Source organism: Lissotriton helveticus, chromosome 10, assembly GCF_964261635.1.
Source record: "Lissotriton helveticus chromosome 10, aLisHel1.1, whole genome shotgun sequence".
Classification (NCBI taxonomy): domain Eukaryota; kingdom Metazoa; phylum Chordata; class Amphibia; order Caudata; family Salamandridae; genus Lissotriton; species Lissotriton helveticus.
Genome location: NC_136071.1, coordinates 139985984 through 140006487, shown reverse-complemented (window position 1 = coordinate 140006487; position 20504 = coordinate 139985984).

Below are 20504 nucleotides of genomic sequence, written 5' to 3'. Positions count from 1 at the left end.
CAGGTCAACACCTAAAAATTCCAGTGGACATAAAAAATGAAGGATAGAGGGGCAAAAAGGGGACAAAAATAAATAAATAAATAGGAGGGACCACCCAAAGGGCAGACAGGTCTAACACGCGTCCCCCCAGCTGAAAGTGAGTCCTCATCACTAAGGCGGAAATACCTAGAGAGACCGTCTGCATTGGCGTGGTCCACTCCAGGCCGATGTTCCACCCGGAAGTCCATTCCCTGTAGGGAGATAGACCATCTCAACAGCTTGGGATTCTCTCCCTTCATTTGCATCAGCCAACGAAGGGGTCGGTGGTCGGTCTGACCCAGGAAGTGCGAGCCAAACAGGTATGGCCGCAACTTCTTCAGAGCCCATACAACTGCAAAGGCTTCCCGCTCAATTGCACTCCACTTCTGTTCCCGGGGAAGTAGTCTCCTAGACAGGAAGACAACAGGCTGATCCAGACCCTCTTCATTGAGTTGCGATAACACTGCCCCAATGCCATGCTATGATGCGTCTGTCTGGACAATGAATTCCTTGGAGAAATCCGGGGCCCTCAGGACCGGTGCTGCACACATTGCTTGTTTCAGCTTCTCAAAGGCTTGCTGAGAAGCCTCTGTCCAGACTACCCATCGAGGTTGTTTCTTAGATGTGAGCTTAGTGAGGGGCGCTACAATAGTGCCATACCCCTTCACAAAGCAACGGTAGTAACCTGTGAGGCCCAGGAAAGCTCGGACCTCAGTTTGGGTCTTGGGGGGCTCCCAGGCCATGATTGCCTCAATCTTTGCCTGGAGGGGCTGCACCGCTCCCCTGCCCACCAAATGGCCCAGGTACACAACTGACCCCTGCCCGATCTGACATTTACTGGCCTTGATTGTTAAGCCAGCCCATTTCAGGGCCTGGAGAACAGCTTGTAAGTGACACAAATGATCCTCCCAACTGCTGCTGAAGACGGCAATGTCATCCAGATACGCAGCGGAGAAAGCCTCCATTCCAGAGAGGACCTGGTTCACCAGCCGCTGAAAGGTAGCAGGGGCGTTCTTGAGCCCAAAGGGCATCACACAGAACTGGTAGTGGCCCTCAGGCGTGGAGAAGGCTGACCTTTCCTTTGCTCCATCTGTAAGGGAGATCCGCCAGTACCCTGAAGTAAGGTCAAGGGTACTCAGGTATTGGGCAGCTCCCAGCCGGTCAATAAGTTCATCCGCCCTGGGGATCGGATGTGCATCAGTCTTGGTCACTGAGTTCAGTCCCCGGTAATCCACACAGAACCTCAGTTCTAGAGTGGTGCCCGGTGGGGAAGCTTTTGGTACCAGAACCACCGGACTGGACCGGGGGCTACTAGAAGGTTCAATGACTCCTAGCTCCAGCATCTTGGTAACTTCACTGTGGATGCTGGCCTTCACCTTGTCTGACAGCCGGTAGGTCTTAGACTTCACTGGTGGGCTGTCTCCTGTGTCCACATCATAGGTACACAGGTGGGTCCTTCCCGGGACAAGGGAGAACAACGATGAGTACTGCTCCAAGACCTGGCGGCAGTCCTCTCGCTGCTCAGGAGTTAGGGATGGGGAGAGAATCACTCCCTCCACCGACCCATCCTTTTCCTGAGACGAAAAGAGATCAGGGAGAGGCTCGCTTTCCGCTTCCTCTGCTCCATCAGTCACCATCATCAAGATGACCTCAGGCCTCTCATGGTGGGGTTTGAGGCGATTGGCATGCAGCACCCATAGGGGCTGTCGAGGGGTCTTAAGATCCACCAGGTAGGTGGCCTTACCCTTCTTCTCCATCACCTCAAAGGGGCCTGTCCAGCGATCTTGGAGAGCACTTAGCTCTCCAGGTTCCATCACCCACACTTTCTGGCCAGGCTCCAACTCCACCGGGTGAGCGTTGTGGTCATACCACTCTTTCATCACTGCTTGGCTGGCTTCCAAGTTGTCTGAAGCTTGCTTCCACAACTTAGCCATTTGCTCCGGAAGGCCAGCATGTAGCTCACCACATCCTGGGGAAACTTCCTGGGAGACTTTTCCCATCCGTCTTTCACCAGGCTGAGAGGTCCACGCACAGGGTGCCCATACAGAAGCTCGAAGGGGCTGAAGCCCACTCCCTTCTGTGGCACTTCCCTGTAGGAAAACAACAAGCAGGGTAGGAGGGCGTCCAATTTCCTCCGCAGGCTCTCAGGCAGACTCCTTATCATGCCTTTCAAGGTCTTGTTGAACTTTTCCACCAGACCATTGGTCTGTGGGTGATAAGGAGTGGTAAACCGGTAGGTAACTCCACACTCCTTCCACATAGCCCGCATGTATGCTGACATGAAGTTGGGTCCCCTGTCGGACACAACCTCCTTGGGGAAACCCACTCGGGTAAAGATCCCCATCAGGGCCCTAGCCACTGCAGGTGCAGTAATGGTCCTAAGAGGTATTGCCTCTGGGTACCGTGTGGCGTGATCCACCAGAACCAGGATAAACCTGTGACCAGCTGTAGTTGGTGGATCCAATGGCCCTACAATGTCGATGCCCACCCTTTCAAAGGGAGTGCTAACGACAGGAAGTGGTTCCAGGGGAGCTTTCAGCTTCACCCCTGTTTTCCCACTGGCTTGGCAAGATACACATGTCCGACAGTATGTGTCGGATGCCACCTTCATCTGAGGCCAGTAAAAGTGGGGGACATGCCGGGCAAAGGTCTTGTCTTGTCCTAAGTGTCCTGCCAAGGGTATCTCATGCGCCAATTCTAAAAGAAAGGCTTGGTAACGTTGAGGGACAACCAAGGCCCGTGATGAACCGTGCACGGGTGCCTTTGGTTCACTGTAGAGGAGTCCATCCTCCCAGTAAATATGGTAACTCCCAGTAACGTTCCCTGCTGCCTGGGCTTCGGCCTGTCGCCTCAGTCCCTCAAGGGTAGGGCACTCCTTCTGGCCCTTCCAAAACACCTCCCTGGTAGGCCCTCCTTCCACATGCCACTCAGCAGGGATAGGTAAGTTCTCCAGGGAGACAACTTCCCCCTCCACGGACTCCTGGTCCACCACCGCAGGTGGCCGATCTGTCTGACGGGGCGTGGAAGCCAAGGCAGGCTTCTCCTGTCCTCGGTTCTTTCCCTTTTTGGCAGCTGGCTGGGCCCTTGTTCCAGGCTCCAGCCCAAGCGAACTCCCCCTCCGGGTAGTCGCGGACCTTGTGCTAACACAGGTCCAGTTAGGGGTACCCAGCACCTTAGAATGAGTCCGGTATTCCACCTCCTTCCAAGCATTGTGCTCAATGTCATTCCCCAACAGACAATCGACTGGCACAGCAGGGCTTACGGCAACTCAAAGTGAACCTGCAACCCCTTCCCACTCAAATGGAACCTCGGCCACAAGGTAGTGGCCCAATCTACCGTCAGCCATCGCGGCGGGTTAGAGTACATGTGGAATCACCTGCTCTGGAGACACCAGTTGACTCCTTACCATAGTCATACTGGCTCCTGTGTCTCTCAGAGCCTCCCCTCTTTGGCCATTGATGGTGACCCACTGCCCATACTTTACAGTATTTGAGGGCACCTGGATCTTAGGAACCATCTCCCGATCTTCCAGGGACACTAAGGTGACACCCGCCCACTCCCCCCCCCTTATCTAAGGGCAACTCCTCCCCGAGCACTACACTAGCTACTCCCGGGGCTTTTCCTCCAGTGGGAGGAGGTGGTCTCTTTGGGCACTTGACATCCCCCTTATAATGTCCAGCACCACCACACTCAAAGCAGTGGACAACCCTTGGCTGCTGACTTTGGCCAGGATAAGGGTTTCTGGGCGGGTTAGCCTTAGGGGTGAATCCTGTTCCCTTTCCCTGGAAACTGTTTTGAGGGCCTTTTGAGAACTCCTTTTTTTATCTCCCCCCTCTTTCCTCTGGGGGGCGCCCTGTCCGGTCCTTTGGGAATCCCCTCCAGTCCCCTTTGAGGACACCCGGGTACTAGCCCAGATGTCCGCCTCCTCAGCAAGCTTCCGGGGGCTGGTCAGCTTGCTGTCCACCAGGTGTTGACGCAGCTCGGGAAAACATTTCTCGAGTAGGTGCTCCTTGAGAATAAGGTCATACAACCCCTCATAGTCCCTCGCCTCGCTGCCTTGTACCCAACCCTCTAATGCCTTCTTTGCGTAGTCCAAGAAATCCACCCAATTCTGTGTGCCTAGTTTGTGACTACTCCTAAACTTCTGCCGGTACTTCTCTGGGGTCAGCCCAAACTTCTTGATCAGCGCCACTTTCAGGGTGGGGTAGTGGGTCTGCTCTCCCTGCTCTAGGGCCAAAAGTGTATCCCTTCCTGCAGGAGGCATGTATTTATACAAGCCACCCCCCCAGTGTTTCTCCAGTATCCCATGGGCTCTTAAGGAGACCTCATAGGCGGCCAGCCACTTGTCGAGGTCATCCCCTGTGCTGTAACTGGCGACCTTGTCCTTTGGTAAATAGGGTCTGGATTCCCTGGTCAAGTCCTTAGATTCGCTGCCACCATTAGGAGTATTGGGAGTCCCTGCCTGTAGGGCTTTGAGATCTAACTCTCTGAGTTTCAACTCATGAGCCATCCTCTGCTCCTCCTTCTCCTTTTCCAACCGGGCTAACTCCCACTTCAGCTGTCTTTTCTCCCTCCTGTCCGCTAGTTCGGCTTCAGTCAAACTTCTCACGGAAACACTGCTGCCCTCCCTTGAGAGTGTTCTGGGACCTGTCAGTAGGTTCTCCCTCTCAGGCTGGTACAACACATCTATCCCGATGACCGTGTCCCGCTCCTCCTCTTCCTCTTCCTTCCCCTCTGGGTGCGCTGCCACCCACGCCCTCAAGCTGGTCTGGAGTTCCCCCTTTTTAGCACCACGCTTAAAGAACACTCCCATATTTTGGCAAAAGTCTCTAAGCTGGGCCACAGTATAGGTCTCCAATTCTTCCAGAGAAAATCCATTTTGCCAATGAGAGTTCGGGACAGCCACTCGAAAGGAATTGGTTTAGAGGGTAATTAGAAGCTACCTCCACCCACCACCAGGAGTAAATTTGGAAAAACAAAAATATAATTAGGGAGTCCGCCAGGAGAAAACTCCAGGTGTAGGTCTATGGAGTACACTACGTTACTATTGAGTGGACGCAAGCACAGTTCTCATCCCACCGCTAGACACCAATTATGTTGGACCTGGGCTCTCCAGATCACATAGGGTAGCCAGGCACAGAGTAGAAAGCCCTAACCTAAAGGTCAAAGTGTTAAGCTTGCATCACACCCTAAAAGTAACTCAGCGTCCATCCACAAGAAAAGAAAGATTCTACACTAATTTTAGAAAAATACGATTCGTTTTATAAAAGTTCTTTAAGTTTTCTTGCTTTGTAAATTAACACATGAAGTTGTACATCAAGCATTTGCCCCATCCATTTTTCTGCAGCAAGGGAGTCTCAGTAATATAGCTCATCTTTCAGCAATTGTAATTAACACTTACACTTAATACTTGAATTTACAAGCAGATTTCTGGTTACTTAGGTTGTTATTCACAAGAAAAAGAACACATGTCACATTTCATTTAGTTAGCGAAAACTTATAATTGTGCAGTCTAGTTATCTCATTCAATAAAGTTAAGTTAAGTGCTTGCCCAGCACTGCCTGTTTTATTCCTCTCTGATCAAATAAAGCAGATAAGTATTCCAGTTAGGTTCATATGATGAATTTGGGATTTCATTAAACATTGGCCCCTGTTTCTCCTCTCTGTCCAACCAGCGTTAGTTTCCAATCTAAATTCCTCTCCTGAAGATATTACTGTCTTTGTTAAGACGGGCTCCCTGAGTCAGTTCAAAAGTTCCACTGGGGCTTATAAAGGAAGACCAGCCACCAACACCCGTGGCGTCAACTCTCAATTCCCAAGCACCCCCACCAGCTACCTGAGCCCGGCTTACTTATTGGATTTCCGATGTTTGTTCAGCCCCGGCCGACATAAGCACCCGGAGATGCCACTGCGCCTCCAGCCACTCCTCTACTGCTGTTCGCTTCCTCTTCTGGCTGGCTGACTCACCCCCTGGACCTGCGCGGGAGCCTGACGCTACCGCACCGCTATCCGGTGAATCCACACAGGCCGCTTGCTCCCTGGGACGCTTCCTTGAAGAACCGCGCCTCTGGGCCTGCGCGGGAAACTGACGCCGCCGCACGCAACAGGCAATTCTTCTCGGGCCGCTCGCTCTCCGCGACACTTCCCTGAAGTACCGCGCCTCTGGGCCTGCGCGGAAGTCAGACGCTGCCTTCCACCACACGCTCAGCAGCAGCTCCGACGGCGCCACCACGCTAGGACTTCCCTCGAACCCCGACACCACAGATTAGGGGGAGGTCCTCACTGCTCACCAGAACCCAGGAAACCACGTCTCTGGATGGAGGGCAAAGCAGCTGCTGGACAATGCTCTGCAGCGCAGGTCAGGAGACCGCCTTTAGCAGATGTAGTTCTTGTGGTGGCGACGGGGGGGGGGTAAAGAGAGGGGGACAGTGGCTCGCCGTTCCTTCCTTACAAGTGTCTCACAGAGATGTTAAACTGCACTTCCTACTGGGGGCTGGAAAAGGGCAGTGCAATTGGCTCAACACCGACCCCAGCAGTCACCAGCTATTGGTCAGTGGAAGGGTCAGTTCCCCTACTCTGGAGATAATTGGGCAGTATTCAGATATAGAGTACCTAAGCAGGGTCAGATCTAAGGCCAGGGGCGTTAACAGAAGAGAGAGAGAGCGCATACCCTAGAGTGAAGTCAATCCTCTCAGTGTTCCACCTCCCTGATGTCCTAGCCTGCACTCCAGCTAGCCCTCCAAGATCGTTCTAAAATGGCCGCCCTAACCTGGCCTTTTTATAGGCTGGCCTCAGTCTACCAGAACCAGCTAGAAGTTTCTAGAGCATCTCTATGTTAACCTATGGGTCCCTTTCCTTAACTGGCCGTTATGGCAGTTGCTGGCCACCATTTTAGGTAACTAACCTGATCCTTAGAAAAGGAGGGAATTCTAGGCCTATAGGAAACCATGGGGTCAAGGAGTACCTAACCCCCCAGGTCAACACCTAAAAATTCCAGTGGACATCAAAAATAAGGATAGAGGGGCAAAAAGGGGACACAAATAAATAAATAAATAGGAGGGACCACCCAAAGGGCAGACAGGTCTAACATGACTTTAATGGGAAGATCCACAATGATCTTCTCGAAAAATGGGAATATGGCGAACAAGAGGAAGTACTGCTAATCCCTACTCCATTATTCCCTGCAGGGATTAAAGCAGATAATCTTGGGGAAATTCTACTATCTTCTCTACCAGTAATAAATGGCGTCATATTAAATAGATGCACAGAAGGAGTTATTCACGCTTCCTTTACAAGAAAGGGTAGCTTTAGTTCATCTATCCTGGACTATACGATATGTAGTCAGGGTTTATTTGGAAGAGTATTAAAACTAACTACATCATTTGTCCTAGGAAGTGATCATGTAATATTAAGCCGCGAAACTGAAAATATGCTGCAACTTACTTCACCTCCAACTTCTATGTATTCTTATAGTACTGTAATGGTGAATCAGGCTCAAGGGCGATTAATATTGACTTCTACCGTATTTAATAAAATCAACTTTTCACTAAACTTCAAGTACTACAAATAAACTACTCCAGATCCAATAGTAAATTACAAAATGACCCTCATCAAGATAATGCAACTCCTGGAGGAGACCTCAAAATACCGAGATACTCCGGTAATACAATATACAAAAAAGAATCTGAATACAAAAACTGGTGCATTAAACAAATTAATCCGACAGCAATTCTTACAATTTTCAGAGGCAAGAGATAAAGAAATTAAATATCTAAAAAACTGAAGACAGAGGGAAAAAGAAAAAAAACGGAAAAGGCAACAGACCAAAGTTGGGTTGACATCCAAATGGCAGCTAATAATCTTGATATGCGCACATATTGGAATCTAATAGCTAAACAAACGGAAATAAATAAATGTTTGAAAGCATCACCAGTTCCTCCAACTGACTGGGAAATATACCTAACCAATTTATACAAGCCAAACCCAAATTGCGAAAATCGGAGGCAAGCACCAAGTGAACTGGAGGAAAATACTCAAGACAATCTTGCCCCTGTTGCACGTCAAATAGAGCAATATATAAAGATCGCAAGGTCTACAGCCGCCATGGGTCCGGACCAGATCCCGAGAAGGGACCTTAACCCCTTACGTGCTGCTGTCGGCCGTTGGCCGTCGCGAGGACTACCTCCCTGGTTTCACACACCCCCAGTCACAAATCTGGGTTGAATCCATCATCGTTCTTTAGCTCAGTTCCCCACCCCAGTTCAAACCCAGCCATATGTAAATCATTCTTGACCCTGTTCCCAATGGGAACCGTCCAGCCCGAACTGCCAAGACATTTCTTCTCTGGAATGGAAACAAGCATCGTGGGAACGGTTTTTGGGTAACACCCCTCATCAGCCATGCGAGCTTGAATCCAGTGACAAAGTGAGCAAGTAACCCACGTCTGGGCATACCAAAACAAACACAAGGAGATTATGGACGGAGCACTGCAACTTTTCACTCACCCCCAGTCACAGATCTGGCTTGAATCTATCATCGTTCTTTAGATCACTTTGCCACCTCAGTTCAGACTAACCCTGGGCGTAGTGGGCGTAGTGGGGCTTCGCGGAGCTACGTGAAGTGGGCGAGAAACTACGCCCACCTCCGCACTCCGCGTAGCCCCACTACGCACCGCAGGCCTCCCTCCCGCCCTCCCTAAATACTTTAAATTAAAAGTGGAAACGAATTAAAATGCACTTACCTTGCCCGCCGCTGCCCGCCGCTGCCCGCCGCGTCCCCGGGGCTCGCTATCTTCATGGCTGCCGTCTTGTGTATCTAATGCGCATGCGCGGCCGCTCGCGCATGCGCATTAGATACACAAGACGGCAGCCATGAAGATAGCGAGCCCCGGGGACGCGGCGGGCAAGGTAAGTGCCTTTTAATTCTTTTACACTATTAATTTAAAGTATTTGGGGAGGGCGGGAGGGAGGCGGGTGGCGGCCAGCTACGCTCCGTCTGCGGAGCGTGCATAGTGCCGGATTCTACGCCTGCTACGCAAAATGCGTAGAAGCCGGCACTACGCACACTCCGTGCACGGAACGTAGCCGCCCGCCCAGGGTTAGTTCAGACCCAGCCATATGTAAATCAGCCTTGACCCTGTTTCCCATGGGAAGAGTCCAGCCCAACCTGCCAAGCAAGGTCCTCTCTTGAATGGTAGCAAGCATCCTGGAACTGGCTTTGGGGTAACACCCTCATCAGACAGGCTAGCTTGAATCCAGTGACAAAGTGAGCAAGGGACCCACATCTGGCATACCCTGATAACTTGTGGCGAACAAAGCAAACACAAGAAGATGGACGGAGCGCTGAAACGTTTCATCCTTTCAACTTTAAATCCAGTGGCAAAGTGAGCAGGTAAAGTTAGGACCGTGTTTCTATAGGAAATAGACTTTTTGGTTTGCTAATAACCTTGACGCAGTTTGCTAAATCTTCACAAATCTTTCCCAAAAAAAGTTTACCCATTGCAATTCCTTCCTAAGTGTTTCATGGTGATTGGTCAAGTGGGGGCCGAGAAAAAGGAGGTAGGTCACAAAGTCTGTTTTCCCCAAGAAATTTCCAATAGGAATTTGGTACAGCGTTACAGCAAAAATTGCTGAATGGAATTAGACCAAATCTGGCAGAAAACTAGATCTTTCCTCAGAAAGTGTGTTTTTGTGCTTTGGTGTAAATCTGTAGAACGGATTTTGAGAAATTAAGGTTAAAAATATATAGATATCTAGAGATGCTGGAGTACCGTGGGACAGATAGATCAAAAGCTAAGATTGACTTCCTCAACATGAACAAAGATGTTCCAGCATGTATTTTAGGACTTCAGGACTCAGTCCCCATGTCCTGGAAAAAAATGTAAAGGGTAGTGATACTCTGACCCGCTAGGACTGGTGCAGTTTTTCCAGAGGGCCCAAAAAATTTTTTTTGCTTTGGACGTGCAGTACTGTGGTATCACAGTAAAAGTTTAAATATAAAAGAGTGTGTGGGGCAGTTCCCGGGGGAGGCGAGGGGTTGAGAGCATTATCTTTTAAAAAAAAAATATATATATATATATATTGAATATATTTTATAAATATATATTTTTTTACGTATATGGAAAGGGGGCATGCATGCCCCCTACCTGTGCCACATATTGGCATTGAGAACCTCCTCTCCAGGGGATTAGCCACATTTCCATTTTAAATAATTTGTTTGGGAGGATGGCCTGTGTGTGTGTGTCCCTCCTTTCCGAGCCATGTACTGGCCATGTATGACCCTTATCCTAAACCCTGATCCTAACCCAAACTATTTATCACACTTCAGCCAGGAGCAGTACCCACCAGTAAGTGTGCTCCTGTCCCTGGAGACCAGTACCTGGTGAATTTCAGTGTTTTCTTTTGTTTAAAATAACATTTAGGCAGAGCAACCCCTGACAAGTGTGTTTATTCCTGGTTGGCTTTGATGGTATTTTACCAATCCAAAGTTGTAATACGGTGCCTGGAGTGGTAAAAGGCTTTCGTCATTTTCAGCTCAGAATGGATGCATTATGCTAATCCTACACTTAAAGACTTTGCGTTAAATATAGCGAAATACTTTGTCACTTTTTAGCTCGATGTGGATGGTACTGTGCTAATCCTATGCTTAAAGACTTTGCTGTAAAAATAGAGAAATGATTTGATACTTTCTAGCTCGGAGTGAGGTGAACAGATTCAGAGTGTCACTGGTGTGGTAGGGTGCCCATATAAAATAAAAGAGCTGCTCCTCCTAAATTTGAGTACTATCCAGAATTCCCTGCTTTTCTTTTTAGCATAATTTATGCGGCAGTCTAAGCTTGTATGGGTATTGTCTTTATATATATATATATATATATATATATACATATATATATATATATATATGAGTTCAGCAAAATGCCCAGCTTTGAAAGGTCACACAACAGCACCCCTTGCCATCCGGCATTTTCCCAACCTCGGTGCAGCCTGCATGTCTCCTATGCCATAGTGTGTCTTCATGCCGACGCGTTTCGAGGCTAAACGCCTCTTCTTCATGGGCTTCAGAAAGGAGGCATTCAAATTTCACTTCCATGCAATTGTGTTTTTATTGATAATCCCGCCCTTGGTGGGCTGTTTAATTCTGTTTTTCTTCACAAAGCATTATGGGAATTGTTGTTCATGGAAGTGCATATCATTAAAACCTTCGTAGGTTGAATGTCTCGTTTTCAAAAAAGTAAAAGCATTATTTATCACCTATAGTAGAGTGGCAAGGTTAAAGCAGACATCCTTTTGCAGAAGGGGCGCTGTGCTTCGCAAAGAGAACTCGCTTTTCTTCACAGCCTTCCATCATGTGAAATGGTGCTCCTTTCCACGGCGGACCACCGTATAAACAATGAGTTCAGCAAACTGCCCAGCTTTGAAAGGTCACACAAAAGCACCCCTTGCCATCCGGCATTTTCCCAACCTCGGTGCAGCCTGCATGTCTCCTATACCATAGTGTGTCTTTATGCCGACGCGTTTCGAGGCTAAACGCCTCTTCTTCATGGGCTTCAGAAAGGAGGCATTCAAATTTCACTTCCATGCAATTGTGTTTTTATTGATAATCCCGCCCTTGGTGGGCTGTTTAATTCTGGTTTTCTTCACAAAGCATTATGGAAATTGTTGTTCATGGAAGTGCATATCATTAAAACCTTCGTAGGTTGAATGTCTCGTTTTCAAAAAATAAAAGCATTATTTATCACCTATAGTAGAGTGGCAAGGTTAAAGCAGACATCCTTTTGCAGAAGGGGCGCTGTGCTTCGCAAAGAGAACTCGTTTTTCTTCACAGCCTTCCATCATGTGAAATGGTGCTCCTTTCCACGGCGGACCACCGTATAAACAATGAGTTCAGCAAACTGCCCAGCTTTGAAAGGTCACACAACAGCACCCCTTGCCATCCGGCATTTTCCCAACCTCGGTGCAGCCTGCATGTCTCCTATGCCATAGTGTGTCTTCATGCCGACGCGTTTCGAGGCTAAACGCCTCTTCTTCATGGGCTTCAGAAAGGAGGCATTCAAATTTCACTTCCATGCAATTGTGTCTTTATTGATAATCCCGCCCTTGGAGGGCTGTTTAATTCTGTTTTTCTTCACAAAGCATTATGGGAATTGTTGTTCATGGAAGTGCATATCATTAAAACCTTCGTAGGTTGAATGTCTCGTTTTCAAAAAATAAAAGCATTATTTATCACCTATAGTAGAGTGGCAAGGTTAAAGCAGACATCCTTTTGCAGAAGGGGCGCTGTGCTTCGCAAAGAGAACTCGTTTTTCTTCACAGCCTTCCAACATGTGAAATGGTGCTCCTTTCCACGGCGGACCACCGTATAAACAATGAGTTCAGCAAACTGCCCAGCTTTGAAAGGTCACACAACAGCACCCCTTGCCATCCGGCATTTTCCCAACCTCGGTGCAGCCTGCATGTCTCCTATGCCATAGTGTGTCTTCATGCCGACGCGTTTCGAGGCTAAACGCCTCTTCTTCATGGGCTTCAGAAAGGAGGCATTCAAATTTCACTTCCATGCAATTGTGTCTTTATTGATAATCCCGCCCTTGGAGGGCTGTTTAATTCTGTTTTTCTTCACAAAGCATTATGGGAATTGTTGTTCATGAAAGTGCATATCATTAAAACCTTCGTAGGTTGAATGTCTCGTTTTCAAAAAATAAAAGCATCATTTATCACCTATAGTAGAGTGGCAAGGTTAAAGCAGACATCCTTTTGCAGAAGGGGCGCTGTGCTTCGCAAAGAGAACTCGTTTTTCTTGACAGCCTTCCATCATGTGAAATGGTGCTCCTTTCCACGGCGGACCACCGTATAAACAATGAGTTCAGCAAACTGCCCTGCTTTGAAAGGTCACACAACAGCACCCCTTGCCATCCGGCATTTTCCCAACCTCGGTGCAGCCTGCATGTCTCCTATGCCATAGTGTGTCTTCATGCCGACGCGTTTCAAGGCTAAACGCCTCTTCTTCATGGGCTTCAGAAAGGAGGCATTCAAATTTCACTTCCATGCAATTGTGTTTTTATTGATAATCCCGCCCTTGGAGGGCTGTTTAATTCTGTTTTTCTTCACAAAGCATTATGGGAATTGTTGTTCATGGAAGTGCATATCATTAAAACCTTCGTAGGTTGAATGTCTCGTTTTCAAAAAATAAAAGCATTATTTATCACCTATAGTAGAGTGGCAAGGTTAAAGCAGACATCCTTTTGCAGAAGGGGCGCTGTGCTTCGCAAAGAGAACTCGTTTTTCTTCACAGCCTTCCATCATGTGAAATGGTGCTCCTTTCCACGGCGGACCACCGTATAAACAATGAGTTCAGCAAACTTCCCAGCTTTGAAAGGTCACACAACAGCACCCCTTGCCATCCGGCATTTTCCCAACCTCGGTGCAACCTGCATGTCTCCTATGCCATAGTGTGTCTTCATGCCGACGCGTTTCGAGGCTAAACGCCTCTTCTTCATGGGCTTCAGAAAGGAGGCATTCAAATTTCACTTCCATGCAATTGTGTTTTTATTGATAATCCCGCCCTTGGTAGGCTGTTTAATTCTGTTTTTCTTCACAAAGCATTATGGGAATTGTTGTTCATGGAAGTGCATATCATTAAAACCTTCGTAGGTTGAATGTCTCGTTTTCAAAAAATAAAAGCATTATTTATCACCTATAGTAGAGTGGCAAGGTTTTTTTTTTTTTTTTAAAACCTTTATTGGAAAATATCGGCAAACAAATACGGGCCTACAACCCAGAGGCCGGCCTCAAAATCGAGTAAAGCACAATAGCGAGCAATCAAGCAACTCAGCAGCATGTCAAGGCAAACAGGATTAATTCAAGTTACACTGTAATTAGGTGCGCTGCCGAGAGGTAGGAGAAGTGTAGGTTTGATTTTAAAGTTTTCAAAACGAAGTCCAAAGTAGTAGGAGCCAAGAAGGATCAAAGTCCAAACAATTCGCACCAGGACCGAGATGGGCGACAGTATTCAGAAAAATTCACGAGCATTAGCTATTAAACAAGAGGCTGGAGGAGAGTAGCACAGGAGAAAGGACGATCAAACATTATGATACACCCCAGCCAAGACCCATCACGCACCAATCCACCCCTTGACCCGAAGAAAAAGGAAGAAGAAAAATAAGGCCCATAGTAACTGAAATTAACAAGAAAAGAGCACCCCCCACCCTACACGCATGCAGAGGCTACGGCCTACCCCCCCTTAGCAGTGTGTCTGTCGCCCCAAGAGTACCCGAAATTTAGAAGCAAGAAAAGAAGGAAAAGAAACCACAAAAGACCGGAGGAGGGCCAGGAAAATAACCAAAACAATCAGCACGTGTACCCTCGGCCACCATTCCCCGTACCCCGAACCAGCACCCGACCGACATGCAAATCCCACAAGTGTCCATTACAGTCCCAACAATGTATACCACCGGGTGCAGCAAAAAGGGAAAAACATCCTCAACCTTGTCCCTTTCGATCCAGTATGTCGACGGAGTACAGTTCCAAAGCAGCCATCTTGGACGGAGAAGACAAAGGAAAGTTCCACTGTGAAGCACAATGCCATCCACCAAAGTCCGTCCACCTCAGAGCTAAGCGGCGAACGTCCAGCCAAGTAGGGGCAATGCATAATAGAAATGTTTGAAGGGCAGCCGGCCAAAACCACAGGAACAACTCCAAAATAGGCCAGGGAGACCGGCGATGGAACCCCGAAACAGCCGTGTGGCGAGGCGTCCAGACAGAAACCCCCTGCCCCTGCCGAGGACCGAGGTCTCCATACATCTCCGCATCAATACCGGGTAGCACGGCAGCAACCACATCTCTCAACTCCAGCACCGTCAAGTACATCTGAGCAGACTGGCAGTCGCGTGAAAACACAGGATGTGGCAAAGTGTACCGCACATGGAGCTCAGGATGACCATCCGAGGGCACTGCAAGCACAGAGATATCCAGTCGGCGTTCCAGGTCCAGGGCCATGTCACGCACAGCCACATGTAGATCACCCAAGGCACACAGAACATCAGCAATCCTGAGGGGCGCCGCAGGATAAGAGGGCACTGCCGTCTCGTGCATCCTGGGCGCTGGGTCACACAGCAGCCCTCGAAACTGGTCGCCATCGGCCATCACATCAGCAGCCCACCAGTAGCCGATCCGCAAATCACTGCCACTCCAGAGGTACAGTAGCGGGACGGTCCCCTTCGCCTGATACCCGGCGACAATGCCGTGCAAACCGCTATGGGTACCCCAAATGGCCGCCGGTGGTAGAGAGTCCCAGAAGTAGATCGCCCAGTTTAAAATGGCAGCCGTCTCAGTGCCGGAGAACAAGAAGACGCTCCGAGCCGGCCACAAGCCGAAAAGAGGGTAGCATAGATCTTCCACGGCGGAAACACCAGTCGAGAATGAAGGCAGGCGGCTCGCTGTAGCAAGAAAATCAATGTGGCATTAGCAAACCGACAGCCGACCCCGTACTGCAACAATGTCAGCCGATGTAGCAACTTGGGACGGCAGCCTCCGGAGAACAAAGACCTGGCCTCGGCAACGCAGCACTGAAATAAAGACCGGGACACCTCGCCGCCTCTGACAGCTGGATAAAGCCGGGGAGCACACCGCCGGACACAGGAGCGCTTCACGGTTCCGGGACGCCGACAAGCGGGCAGGATAACAGGCAGGATCAGCAGCGTGTCGGGAGAAGAACGAGAGGGTCGGCGGAGCCGAGGGATCAGGCGGCCATCATGGTCGCGGGTTAGGCTCCTCCCCTAGTGGCAAGGTTAAAGCAGACATCCTTTTGCAGAAGGGGCGCTGTGCTTCGCAAAGAGAACTCGTTTTTCTTCACAGCCTTCCATCATGTGAAATGGTGCTCCTTTCCACGGCGGACCACTGTATAAACAATGAGTTCAGCAAACTGCCCAGCTTTGAAAGGTCACACAACAGCACCCCTTGCCATCCGGCATTTTCCCAACCTCGGTGCAGCCTGCATGTCTCCTATGCCATAGTGTGTCTTCATGCCGACGCGTTTCGAGGCTAAACGCCTCTTCTTCATGGGCTTCAGAAAGGAGGCATTCAAATTTCACTTCCATGCAATTGTGTTTTTATTGATAATCCCGCCCTTGGTGGGCTGTTTAATTCTGTTTTTCTTTACAAAGCATTATGGGAATTGTTGTTCATGGAAGTGCATATCATTAAAACCTTCGTAGGTTGAATGTCTCGTTTTCAAAAAATAAAAGCATTATTTATCACCTATAGTAGAGTGGCAAGGTTAAAGCAGACATCCTTTTGCAGAAGGGGCGCTGTGCTTCGCAAAGAGAACTCGTTTTTCTTCACAGCCTTCCATCATGTGAAATGGTGCTCCTTTCCACGGCGGACCACCGTATAAACAATGAGTTCAGCAAACTGCCCAGCTTTGAAAGGTCACACAACAGCACCCCTTGCCATCCGGCATTTTCCCAACCTCGGTGCAGCCTGCATGTCTCCTATGCCATAGTGTGTCTTCATGCCGACGCGTTTCGAGGCTAAACGCCTCTTCTTCATGGGCTTCAGAAAGGAGGCATTCAAATTTCACTTCCATGCAATTGTGTTTTTATTGATAATCCCGCCCTTGGTGGGCTGTTTAATTCCGTTTTTCTTCACAAAACATTTTGGGAATTGTTGTTCATGGAAGTGCATATCATTAAAACCTTCGTAGGTTGAATGTCTCGTTTTCAAAAAATAAAAGCATTATTTATCACCTATAGTAGAGTGGCAAGGTTAAAGCAGACATCCTTTTGCAGAAGGGGCGCTGTGCTTCGCAAAGAGAACTCGTTTTTCTTCACAGCCTTCCATCATGTGAAATGGTGCTCCTTTCCACGGCGGACCACCGTATAAACAATGAGTTCAGCAAACTGCCCAGCTTTGAAAGGTCACACAACAGCACCCCTTGCCATGCGGCATTTTCCCAACCTCGGTGCAGCCTGCATGTCTCCTATGCCATAGTGTGTCTTCATGCTGACGCGTTTCGAGGCTAAACGCCTCTTCTTCATGGTCTTCAGAAAGGAGGCATTCAAATTTCACTTCCATGCAATTGTGTTTTTATTGATAATCCCGCCCTTGGTGGGCTGTTTAATTCTGTTTTTCTTCACAAAGCATTATGGGAATTGTTGTTCATGGAAGTGCATATCATTAAAACCTTCGTAGGTTGAATGTCTCGTTTTCAAAAAATAAAAGCATTATTTCTCACCTATAGTAGAGTGGCAAGGTTAAAGCAGACATCCTTTTGCAGAAGGGGCGCTGTGCTTCGCAAAGAGAACTCGTTTTTCTTCACAGCCTTCCATCATGTGAAATGGTGCTCCTTTCCACGGCGGACCACCGTATAAACAATGAGTTCAGCAAACTGCCCAGCTTTGAAAGGTCACACAACAGCACCGCTTGCCATCCGGCATTTTCCCAACCTCGGTGCAGCCTGCATGTCTCCTATGCCATAGTGTGTCTTCATGCCGATGCGTTTCGAGGCTAAACGCCTCTTCTTCATGGGCTTCAGAAAGGAGGCATTCAAATTTCACTTCCATCCAATTGTGTTTTTATTGATAATCCCGCCCTTGGTGGGCTGTTTAATTCTGTTTTTCTTCACAAAGCATTATGGGAATTGTTGTTCATGGAAGTGCATATCATTAAAACCTTCATAGGTTGAATGTCTCGTTTTCAAAAAATAAAAGCATTATTTATCACCTATAGTAGAGTGGCAAGGTTAAAGCAGACATCCTTTTGCAGAAGGGGCGCTGTGCTTCGCAAAGAGAACTCGTTTTTCTTCACAGCCTTCCATCATGTGAAATGGTGCTCCCTTCCACGGCGGACCACCGTATAAACAATGAGTTCAGCAAACTGCCCAGCTTTGAAAGGTCACACAACAGCACCCCTTGCCATCCGGCATTTTCCCAACCTCGGTGCAGCCTGCATGTCTCCTATGCCATAGTGTGTCTTCATGCCGACGCGTTTCGAGGCTAAACGCCTCATCTTCATGGGCTTCAGAAAGGAGGCATTCAAATTTCACTTCCATGCAATTGTGTTTTTATTGATAATCTCGCCCTTGGTGGGCTGTTTAATTCTGTTTTTCTTCACAAAGCATTATGGGAATTGTTGTTCATGGAAGTGCATATCATTAAAACCTTCGTAGGTTGAATGTCTCGCTTTCAAAAAATAAAAGCATTATTTATCACCTATAGTAGAGTGGCAAGGTTAAAGCAGACATCCTTTTGCAGAAGGGGCGCTGTGCTTCGCAAAGAGAACTCGTTTTTCTTCACAGCCTTCCATCATGTGAAATGGTGCTCCTTTCCACGGCGGACCACCGTATAAACAATGAGTTCAGCAAACTGCCCAGCTTTGAAAGGTCACACAACAGCACCCCTTGCCATCCGGCATTTTCCCAACCTCGGTGCAGCCTGCATGTCTCCTATGCCATAGTGTGTCTTCATGCCGACGCGTTTCGAGGCTAAACGCCTCTTCTTCATGGGCTTCAGAAAGGAGGCATTCAAATTTCACTTCCATGCAATTGTGTTTTTATTGATAATTCCGCCCTTGGTGGGCTGTTTAATTCTGTTTTTCTTCACAAAGCATTATGGGAATTGTTGTTCATGGAAGTGCATATCATTAAAACCTTCGTAGGTTGAATGTCTCGTTTTCAAAAAATAAAAGCATTATTTATCACCTATAGTAGAGTGGCAAGGTTAAAGCAGACATCCTTTTGCAGAAGGGGCGCTGTGCTTCGCAAAGAGAACTCGTTTTTCTTCACAGCCTTCCATCATGTGAAATGGTGCTCCTTTCCACGGCGGACCACCGTATAAACAATGAGTTCAGCAAACTGCCCTGCTTTGAAAGGTCACACAACAGCACCCCTTGCCATCCGGCATTTTCCCAACCTCGGTGCAGCCTGCATGTCTCCTATGCCATAGTGTGTCTTCATGCCGACGCGTTTCGAGGCTAAACGCCTCTTCTTCATGGGCTTCAGAAAGGAGGCATTCAAATTTCACTTCCATGCAATTGTGTTTTTATTGATAATCCCGCCCTTGGTGGGCTGTTTAATTCTGTTTTTCTTCACAAAGCAATATGGGAATTGTTGTTCATGGAAGTGCATATCATTAAAACCTTCGTAGGTTGAATGTCTCGTTTTCAAAAAATAAAAGCATTATTTATCACCTATAGTAGAGTGGCAAGGTTAAAGCAGACATCCTTTTGCAGAAGGGGCGCTGTGCTTCGCAAAGAGAACTCGTTTTTCTTCACAGCCTTCCATCATGTGAAATGGTGCTCCTTTCCACGGCGGACCACCGTATAAACAATGAGTTCAGCAAACTGCCCAGCTTTGAAAGGTCACACAACAGCACCCCTTGCGGAGCACCATTTCACATTCAACCTACGAAGGTTTTAATGATATGCACTTCCATGAACAACAATTCCCATAATGCTTTGTGAAGAAAAACAGAATTAAACAGCCCACCAAGGGCGGGATTATCAATAAAAACACAATTGCATGGAAGTGAAATTTGAATGCCTCCTTTCTGAAGCCCATGAAGAAGAGGCGTTTAGCCTCGAAACGCATCGGCATGAAGACACACTATGGCATAGGACACATGCAGGCTGCACCGAGGTTGGGAAAATGCCGGATGGCAAGGGGTGCTGTTGTGTGACCTTTCAAAGCTGGGCAGTTTGCTGAACTCATTGTTTATACGGTGGTCCGCCGTGGAAAGGAGCACCATTTCACATGATGGAAGGCTGTGAAGAAAAACGAGTTCTCTTTGCGAAGCACAGCGCCCCTTCTGCAAAAGGATGTCTGCTTTAACCTTGCCACTCTACTATAGGTGATAAATAATGCTTTTATTTTTTGAAAACGAGACATTCAACCTACGAAGGTTTTAATGATATGCACTTCCATGAACAACAATTCCCATATTGCTTTGAGAAGAAAAACAGAATTAAACAGCCCACCAAGGGCGGGATTATCAATAAAAACACAATTGCATGGAAGTGAAATTTGAATGCCTCCTTTCTGAAGCCCATGAAGAAGAGGCGTTTAGCCTCGAAACGCGTCGGCATGAAGACACACTATGGCATAGGAGACATGCAGGCTGCACCGAGGTTGGGAAAATGCCGGATGGCAAGGGGTGCTGTTGTGTGACCTTTCAAAGCTGGGCAGTTTGCTGAACTCATTGTTTATAGGGTGGTCCGCCGTGGAAAGGAGCACCATTTCACATGACGGAAGGCTATGAAGAAAAACGAGTTCTCTTTGCGAAGCACAGCGCCCCTTCTGCAAAAGGATGTCTGCTTTAACCTTGCCACTCTACTATAGGTGATAAATAATGCTTTTATTTTTTGAAAACGAGACATTCAACCTACGAAGGTTTTAATGATATGCACCTCCATGAACAACAATTCCCATAATGCTTTGTGAAGAAAAACAGAATTAAACAGCCCACCAAGGGCGGGATTATCAATAAAAACACAATTGCA